Consider the following 8906-nt stretch of genomic DNA (forward strand, 5'->3'; position numbering starts at 1 on the left):
TCCGAGTTAACTGCTACTCCTCTACATCTAAACGAGCCAGTTGAGGAGGTTCAGGCATCTGACAAGGGTGCCTCTTGAGCGCCTCCTGGGTGAGATGTTCCAGGCATGTCCCACCAGGACAGACAGGACACACCCAGGACATGTTGGGGAGATCACAGCACTCAGCAGAGAATGCCTCAGTGTCCCCCAAATAATGGAGGAGCTGGCTCGGGAGAGTAAGGTCTGGGTCTTCTCTGCTTATGCTACTGCCACCGAAACTAGACACCAGGTAAGCTCAGAAAAATGAACAACCTGTTTAAATAAAGGTTAATTTAAAAAAAAATGTTTGTCATTAGCTAGTCTGTGTACATGTACTTCTTCTCCAGTGTTGAAAATGTTAAACTCACAACCTGCACATTTTCTGGTTGCATCATCAAATAAATACCCCCAAAAGTAGTCTGAGTACTTTTACACTGGTTTTATGCTGCGATATTTTCAAAGTCTTTCACTGAACACATTCAGTCACACATTGTTCATAATTTATTGGAAGTTTATTGTTTAATGTCCTGTCTAAATAACTTCAGTCACCATTTGTATTCATTAATGAATAACTGACTTCTAATATTAAAAGAAATAGAAACTGTTGTGCTGTTGTTCACGTAGAAGGGCCTGCTTCTGGATGTCCAGACTTTGTGCGTCAGTGGGAAGGTCAGGGTACAGGGTTCGAACCTCCTCATGAGATGTCGTATCTGCTGGATAAAAGCAAGCTACATCACATCAGGGATTGTCCTAGAGCTGCCCTACAGTAACAATCAACTGACTAATATATGAAATACTTGCAGTAGCACAATAATAAACACAAAGCAAAAAAATGTTTAGTGAAGATAAAAAAAACCCATCAAAGTTTTAGTTTGGATAAAGGGAGACAGAGCACCAATCTAAACAAGTCTAAACCATCTACAAAGTGATTGTAGGAGGAAACAACCTTGACTTCCTTTACATAGCTTAGTACTGAGAATAAAAGAAAAGCATGATTAGAATTATTTGTGCTTCTTCTTCTTTCGGCTGCTCCCTTTAGAGGTCGCTACAGTGGATCATCCGCCTCCATCTCTCTATTTCTAGCATCCTCCTCAGTCACACCAACCCCCTGCATGTCCACCTTCACTACATCCACAAATCCAGCACCACAGTTACTCTCTTCGCACCTTATCATAGCCTTCACTCCTACCCTCTCTATGCCTCCCGTCTCCATCCTCTTCAGAGTTGCCTCGCTTCCTTCTCTAATTCAATTTTCATCCAAAGTACTCCTTCTCTCTTCTCAACACACATTCTTCACATTAGCACATTTCCATCTCTATACTTGGTTACTCTCTTCCAGGACAATTTATGTGCCTTGCCATTCATTAAAAATCATTTTCTCCTTAGTGTCCAGCCTCACATACAACTCACTACAAGCCTTTTCCTGTGCCAGTGACACCTCTCTCTTTGCTGTGCACCTAGCCTTTTAGTACTCCTTCCTTCAGCTCCCTGACTATCCCACTCTTTCTTTGCCAGTCTCTTCCTTGAATACATTCCTGAATCTGTTATTATTTGTGCAATGAAAATTAAATCAAGAAAGATTTTGCTTTTACAGTCTCACTGCAGGTTGATACATTATAAGCACGCCTGTGGTTCACATAAGCATTAAAAGCTTGTATTACTCCCTGATGTTTTGCCTGTTAGCATGTGCAGCAGCTGGAGAAGGACTCCTAGCTGAAGACAGGACAGCTTCTCGATGTGCAGATTGGTCGTCTTCTACGCAGAAGCAAAGGAGAAAAACCCCAAATTAAACAGAACAACTACTTCTAATTACAAACAGACGTCTCTCTAAAACCGTGGCAGCAGTTCACCATGTCAAATGCTTTCTTGTCGTCCACAGTGACTATAACAATTAGCCCCACTGGCTGCACTGTCCTGCAGTGACATAAGTTAATTCAGCATTGCTATAAAACAATGAGGCTATTACGTTTGACCTGTACTTGCAGAATACATTCCAAAGCTTTTGTTCCCTAAAGCATTCGTCCTTCTTTGTGAGCAGTTTGTGTCAAAAGAAAAGCCCAGAAACAGGCACCAGTTCAAAGGCATTTCTCAGATGATTTGCTGTAAACTTGAATACAAGCACAGATGAATTGTCACGGGTGTGGAACGGACTCAGGCGCAGACTGAAGTAGCACAGTTCAACGACACTTTATTAATCACACTGGTGCACTATATACACGTGAAGGGGGGGGGAACACCAGGGTCCCGGGGATCGATAGGCTGGGAAGACACACTTCTTCGCACTCGCTCTGCTCCTCGTCCAAACAGTCTCCACACAAGCAGCTCAACTCACTCTCCTGCTCACGGGGTCCAGGGGTCACAAAAGGGCTGATCCAGGTAAACCTGTTTACACAGACGAGGGTAAGTTGAAGGCAAACACGGGAACAGTAGAATCGCAAGGAAGCCAGGCAATACTAACGAGAGTTACTCAATATTCCAGCGACGAATAGCTCAGAGCCCCAGCCTTAAGAGCCAGAGAACTGCAATTCACTCGATCAGCTGCAGGTGCGTGGGCCAAGGGCAGGAGCCCAATCAGAGCTCCGCCCAGGCAGACAGGTAGGAGAGACAGAGCGAGAGAAAAACAACAAACAGTTGTGGCCACACTGGGCTGGCCGGGGAGGCACAGGGACCATGACACACGGGATGCTCACAGTGAAAGAAAGCTGGCCCGCACTCCAACCCAAGGAAAGTTTATTCAAACAAGGCTGTAATATGAATGAGCACTGTTTTATGCAGTTCTTCTATCACCAGCATGTTCACCTCCATAGATGTCGATGTTGATACGGTTAATTTTCTGACCGCTCTCTAACATTTTTCTGTTAACATTCCTTGGAAAACCTTGAAGTTAATCTTGCATGGAATACAGTAGTAAAAATCTGAGTGCTGGTGTACTCGCACAAGTAAGTGTGCGCCTCTATTTATACCCATCAACCTCTCTATTCACACACATCATTTTTCATTTGAGATTCTTCTGTAGGCCTATGTGCTTTTCCTCATTTGTTTGTCTTGGCCAGTTTGTGTAACCAGGAGCATTTCTGCATACCTAACACAGGTTTTGGGGTTGAGAGAACTTTCCAGAGGTTTTTCATGACATTAAGACCAATGTTTTTCCTGCACATTAAACTCTTAGGTGGCCCTCCAGATAGTTTTTTTTTTACTGACCAGCTTAAGGGGAAAAATACGGTTCTGGAGGGAATCACGATTTAGTTCATCTTTGTATTGCAGTGTGTTCTAATAGCATTACCCTTCATGAATTGGTTTCGATGGCGAGGCACTTTTTGCTCGCTGTAATCATTCCTCTCATTCATAACAGTAATCAAGAGCTGTTTGTTTTGACTGTTTGAAAACAGGCACGAAACACTGGGAACCAGTCATTTTAAATTTGATTCTTCTTTTTTTCGAAGACCGCAACGCAGGTGATATTGCCTCATGAGCTCATACACATAAATCTGAGGGGGAAACCCTCTGGCATCATACAGTCATGATGAAAAGAGAAATTAGGTGTCACAACAGTGGCAACCACAAAATAACTTGTGAAACCAGGCTCTGAATATGTGTGTCTGAAAACACGGAGTTTGTTTTACCGCGTTTCTTTTTCACACAGCAGCATGTTTTATTTAATATCTGGCTCTGAGGTAGTACAGTAAGTGTTGTTTGATTTATGTCATCGTTCTTGGCTGTGTAGTACAATTTTCTTGATTTTCTTCATTCATGGTCTTGTTCGTACATACATATATACATATACACACACACACATACATATATATATGTATGTGTATATGTGTGTGCGTGTGTGTATCAGGTATAATAAATCTGTTAAATTACACATTTGTATTCATTAAGTCACAGACAATGAAAACAAGCAGAAATCAAGATGTAATATTTTTATAATTTTATTGATGTTAAATTAAAGTCCCAGCTTAGTTATGTTGTCAGTGCAAGTCACTTCAATCTGTATAGCACCAAAGGAAACAATGGTGTTTTCAAGGTGCTTCACACTGTAAGGTAACAACTTACAGTATTAAAAAGAAAACCCCAAAAGAACAAACCCCTCTGAGCAAGCACGAGGCGACAGTGGGAAGGAAAAACTCCCTTTTAAGAGGAAGAAACCTTCGACAGAACCAGGCTCAGGGCGGGGTGGCCATCTGCCGCGACCATTCCTGGGGATTTCAAAAATGACTTGATCTGATCTAAATGTAAAACTAGCTAATTTAAAGTGTCCAGTGAGTTTTAGAAAATATCTTGCTGTTGATATCACGATGTCACTATAAAGGGGAAACTTTGTTTCCTCCCTTAAACCTCCCAAAAAATGCACGCACCGATGAGAAGCACTTAGATATGCAACTTGGTTCTGTGAATATCTTTCTTTTGAAAGTTTTAACAATATCTTCATCAAGATCTTGGACGTTTAATTGCCAGAATGTCACAATAACCGCTGCATGCTTCCATCTTTTACAGAGGGATTTGAAAACCCTCTCGCAGAGTTTCTTGAACTTCTCTGGGGGGATTTTGTCGTATTCTTCCCTGATTTCAGTCCAGATTTTCATGGTAAGCCGGTTGGAGATAGCTTCAGCATTTTCAATGCTGAAGACTGTGCCTGATTTTTTTGCAACCCGGGAAATCAGTCCTTCCACAAAGCTTTCCACTGAAAGTCTGCATCTTTCTTTCTTTTCATATGATTCCAGTCTATCGATAATTGTTACTGCCAACAGGTGTTCTTGGAATACTGAAGTAGTTATGATATTAAATATTGGTTGTCCCATTAAATTCATTGAATCCTCCTCCCCACTCCTCCCCAATGATATTAGTGACAATTTATGTAATTTGTCACAAATATCAGTGAAAATGGCATTAGCAATGCAGTCAAAATAATTCTGCACTTTTCGGTCTAAATGCAAATCCATCCACTTGAATTTGTCCAAGAGTAGATCCAACAAACGTTTTTGGTGAGAATGAGGGCACTTTAAAAGTTTACCAAGCTTTGAAAGCACAGCCTGAATTAATGTCTCTAACCATCTTTCAAAGTCTAAGGTGTTTTCAGGTGGCTCACAGTCTACAGAAGATCTGTGATTCTGTATCTTTTTATATGACTCCGTTTGACTTATGTTTGTTAACGGTGGGATGCTGGCTTCATGTTCAACACAGGATTTCTGCTGCTGGGGATCTGGAATTGGATTGTTTTCTGCTTTTGCAGCACTGTGTTGGTCAGCATTTTGACAGCGTTCTTCTGTGTTAGCTGTTTCTTGGCTGTTAGCATCTATATTCTGTGCTGTATCAAACTCCTGCTCAGCAGAATCGTCCAAAAATTTCACAGGTGACAAAAACGTTTTGCCAGTGGTGGTGTGGACAGAACAGTTTTGATGTACAGGGGAGTTCTGGGAAGACCTCAGTGGTGATACTGCTCCTGACTGTTCACACAGGTCCATTACGTCCTCTACAAAACCTGCAAGCCGCTTAGCGGTGGAGCAATCCGGATAGCCTGAGGTAAGCTCTTCCCACTGCTTGTACGAAAAATCACTGAACAAGTTATTCAAGAGGGATACTAAAGCATGCACTGTAGAATTATCCCGATTGGTCTGAACTGTTTCATCATTTGTCATTGTGTTACAGTTTGAGCTTGCCATTTCACTTTTTTGTTTTTTATGCCTAAAATGTTGTTTTGTGTTAAACTCCGTGTTTGAACGTTTAAAGCGCTGCTGTCCCGCTGTATGAATGCGTTTCAACTGAACAGCCAGGTCTATATATAAGGTCGGTTTCTTTGTAACGTCACCAGTCAAAGGACTGGCCCGGCTCGTCATAACGAAAGGGGGCGGGACAAATCTGTTGCTTAGCAACTGAAAAAAAGGCACACCGCGCTGAATGCTACATCCGTCCTGCGACGGTACACCGCCTCCGCACCACCGTTTAAACATGAAGTGTGGATGTTAGAAGATCCCAAATATGGTGAGCTACTGGAAAATTACTCACGTTTTTGTTCTTGAGAGTGAGCGATAATAAGCGACATTTTATTGAGAAATTACAGTAGTCTGTCTGTTTCTCTTCATAGCTCTTTTCAAAACACGGTTACCTTTGGTTTGTTTGGCTCGCAGCTTAAAACGTAGTTTCAGTGTTTTTGCCTTCTGTGATTAATTCTGGTTTGCCTGCTTTATGGAGCTCAAACCAAGGCAAAATTGAAGTATCAGTATTTAAATGTAAATAGACTCAAACTAGGAGTGGATCAAAGGGGGTCCTTTCAGGTGCCAAATCTCCACTGCTAACATTTTATGCATGTTTAGCTTAATTGTAGAAAAGGTGCTTGTAATAATGTTTGGGTGAATAGGTGAATGAGGCATGTTGTATAAAGCGCTTTTTAATGCACGAGCAAAATACAAAAACCCTATATAAAAAGCAGTCAGTTTACCATTTATGTATTTGTTCCATTGAACGCTTCTGTGAAAATCAATTTGATACTTGTTCAAATAAAAAATTTGAATCGATTAGTTGTTTTCTCAACATTTATTAATCGACTATATGCAGAAAACTGTGACACTGTGGAACCCTTATTTTAAAGACCTCGTAGTTTGATAGTTTGCTCCCTGACCGTGGTTCTGCCAGAGGGTGCTTCCTGTTAAAAGTGAGTTGTTCCTTCCCACTGTATTGAGGTTTTTTCTTTTTAATTGTAGACTTTCTACCTTACAATCTATACCACCTCGAGGAGAATGTTGTTGTGATTCAGCTCTGCATAAATACAATTAAATCGAATTAAGTGGGTTCAGCTAATTTGTGAAATAAATGTGAGTGACACGGTAAGTAATAGCCTGCATGTAACTCATTGTAAGAAGAGCAATATCGCCCCCTCCTGGTTCAACTTTTTTTTCTTTGCAGTAATCTTTCCAATAATAATACATATGCACTAACCTCATGCTTGCTGTTAACAATAGCCTAAAGACATAAAATCAAGTTTAGTTTTTTCTTTAAGTTTATGTTTTTTATATGGTTGGCATTTATTTTGTTTCTTTTTAATAATTATATTGATTCTATTGATTGTTTGCCAAGCACTGAGGTCTCTGCTTAGACTGTGCTACTGGGATCACTGATTTAAAAATGAGGCAAAAGCACCAAAGTTGTGCTCAAAAACAGTACAGTGAGCTACAACCTGTTGCTGTAGTAATTCTAACACACTTATTGTTTTTAAATACATACATGTTTAGTTTTTTTAAACCTAATTATATAATTTTTTTTGCAAAAGTGTCACCTAAACACCCAAATATACGTAATTCAAAACTTACTTTAATTATTACCCATTTGGCTGGTAACATGGACCCAGTCTGATGGATAGTTACTGAACAGATAGTCTTTTCTTTAAAGGCTGCAGTCAAAGCAAATCATTGTAAAAACAAGACAAGTCAATAAAAAACAAGTAATAACTATAATATTAAACTACAATAGAGAGAAAATCCAGTAAATATAATTATATTATGTAAAAAAATATACAAATATTTACCTCTAATTTAAAAAGACATTACAAGGGTACTAGTTTCATTTTAATCTAAACATAATCTAAATTGACACTAAATCAGTTTAAATATTACAGCTGAAGGTGATTTTAATAAATGTACTGCTGCTTGACTTTGTTTTACTACTGCAGTATAATTTATCATGTACAAAAGCTCCAAATGTTGTTTCTCTGACTTAATGTTCTGATGACGTTTGTGTTATTTTGCAGGAAATAGTCAGGACCCAGATGAACCTGTGCTGGAATTCAGTGTGGGTGAGTAATATGAGCATTTATGAAGGCTGTCCATGACCCGTAATTAAATTTAGCGTCATTAGTCTTATTTTGTCTCTCAGTGCAGGTATGTAATGTGACAAAACCTCTAATGATCTGATATGTTTGGGATGGATGGGCTGTGAATTATATAGTGAATTGTCTTATTTTGTCGCTCTGTGCAGGCTAGGGCCTATTATATGCTGTAGCCTGAAGGCAGCTGAGTTGCAGAGGATGGAGTGATCACTGGCTTTCTACTTACAGGGTGGTGGGTCTCAGAGGACAATTGCTACCCCTGTTGAAGTGAACAACGTGTGGAGTGCAACTGGCTTTGTGGCATAGCTGGCTCTGGCCTTGGACTGTGTGTTTTTACTTTGTACCTAAATGGGACACTGGACTTTTAACTATTATTCATTGTGTTTATAAATAAAATTTTAGAATTTTATTGACTGTCATCTTTTTGCCCACGGCGGAGATGGTTGGTCAGACCTAGAATCTCTTTATGTGTGTGTGTGTGTGTAACATCAGCAGGGTTTTGCATAAAAGAGTGTGAGCAGGTCAAAAGGTCAATTCATTTATTGTAGTTTTATGGCAGCACCTTCTAGTGGCCTTGAAGCAAACAGTCTCCTAACTAAGCCATGGCATCTCCGGTCTCTCCTACTTTTGTGTGCTGTGCTGGAGGAGCAGCATTGGATCTAGTGATACTGAGTAAGCTGATTAGGACCGGCCTGGAGAAATGTGGTTTGCATGAAGTATCAGGAGAAAAACAACCTTGTATTGTAAAATAATAATACACGAATAATAAATACTTTTCATGACATTCAGATTTCTGGACTCACGAGTTCATAGAACATTAATGTTACGAAACATTGAGATAAGTCTTAAAACTACATTGTATACTTATTATTTATTTACTTTAATCAGATTTGACTGGTATTTTTAAACATTAAGTTTTTGTTCCTTCAACTATTGTATTTAAGCTTATGACTCACTCACAGTATGTTTATATAACTGTCTAAAAAACAGTGAGGATGTGGCCGCAGTGGCTGAGAAGCAAGAAGTTTGCTTTTTCTTTTTTTTTTCTTTTTTTTAATTGGGAAGC

General features: G+C 39.7%; 1 long non-coding RNA gene across 1 annotated transcript; it reads left to right on the plus strand.

The window, feature by feature from the left end:
• The first annotated feature begins 5884 nt into the window (after positions 1-5884).
• Positions 5885-8249, plus strand: LOC146554995 (uncharacterized). The gene is made up of 3 exons (XR_014889208.1): positions 5885-6000; positions 7763-7807; positions 8069-8249. It is a non-coding gene; the product is annotated as an uncharacterized LOC146554995 (long non-coding RNA).
• Positions 8250-8906: the final 657 nt, after the last annotated feature.

Source organism: Mchenga conophoros, linkage group LG17 (assembly GCF_057382185.1).
Source record: "Mchenga conophoros isolate Kocher_MC1m ecotype Shallow Benthic linkage group LG17, M_conophoros_male_GT1.1, whole genome shotgun sequence".
Classification (NCBI taxonomy): Eukaryota; Metazoa; Chordata; class Actinopteri; order Cichliformes; family Cichlidae; genus Mchenga; species Mchenga conophoros.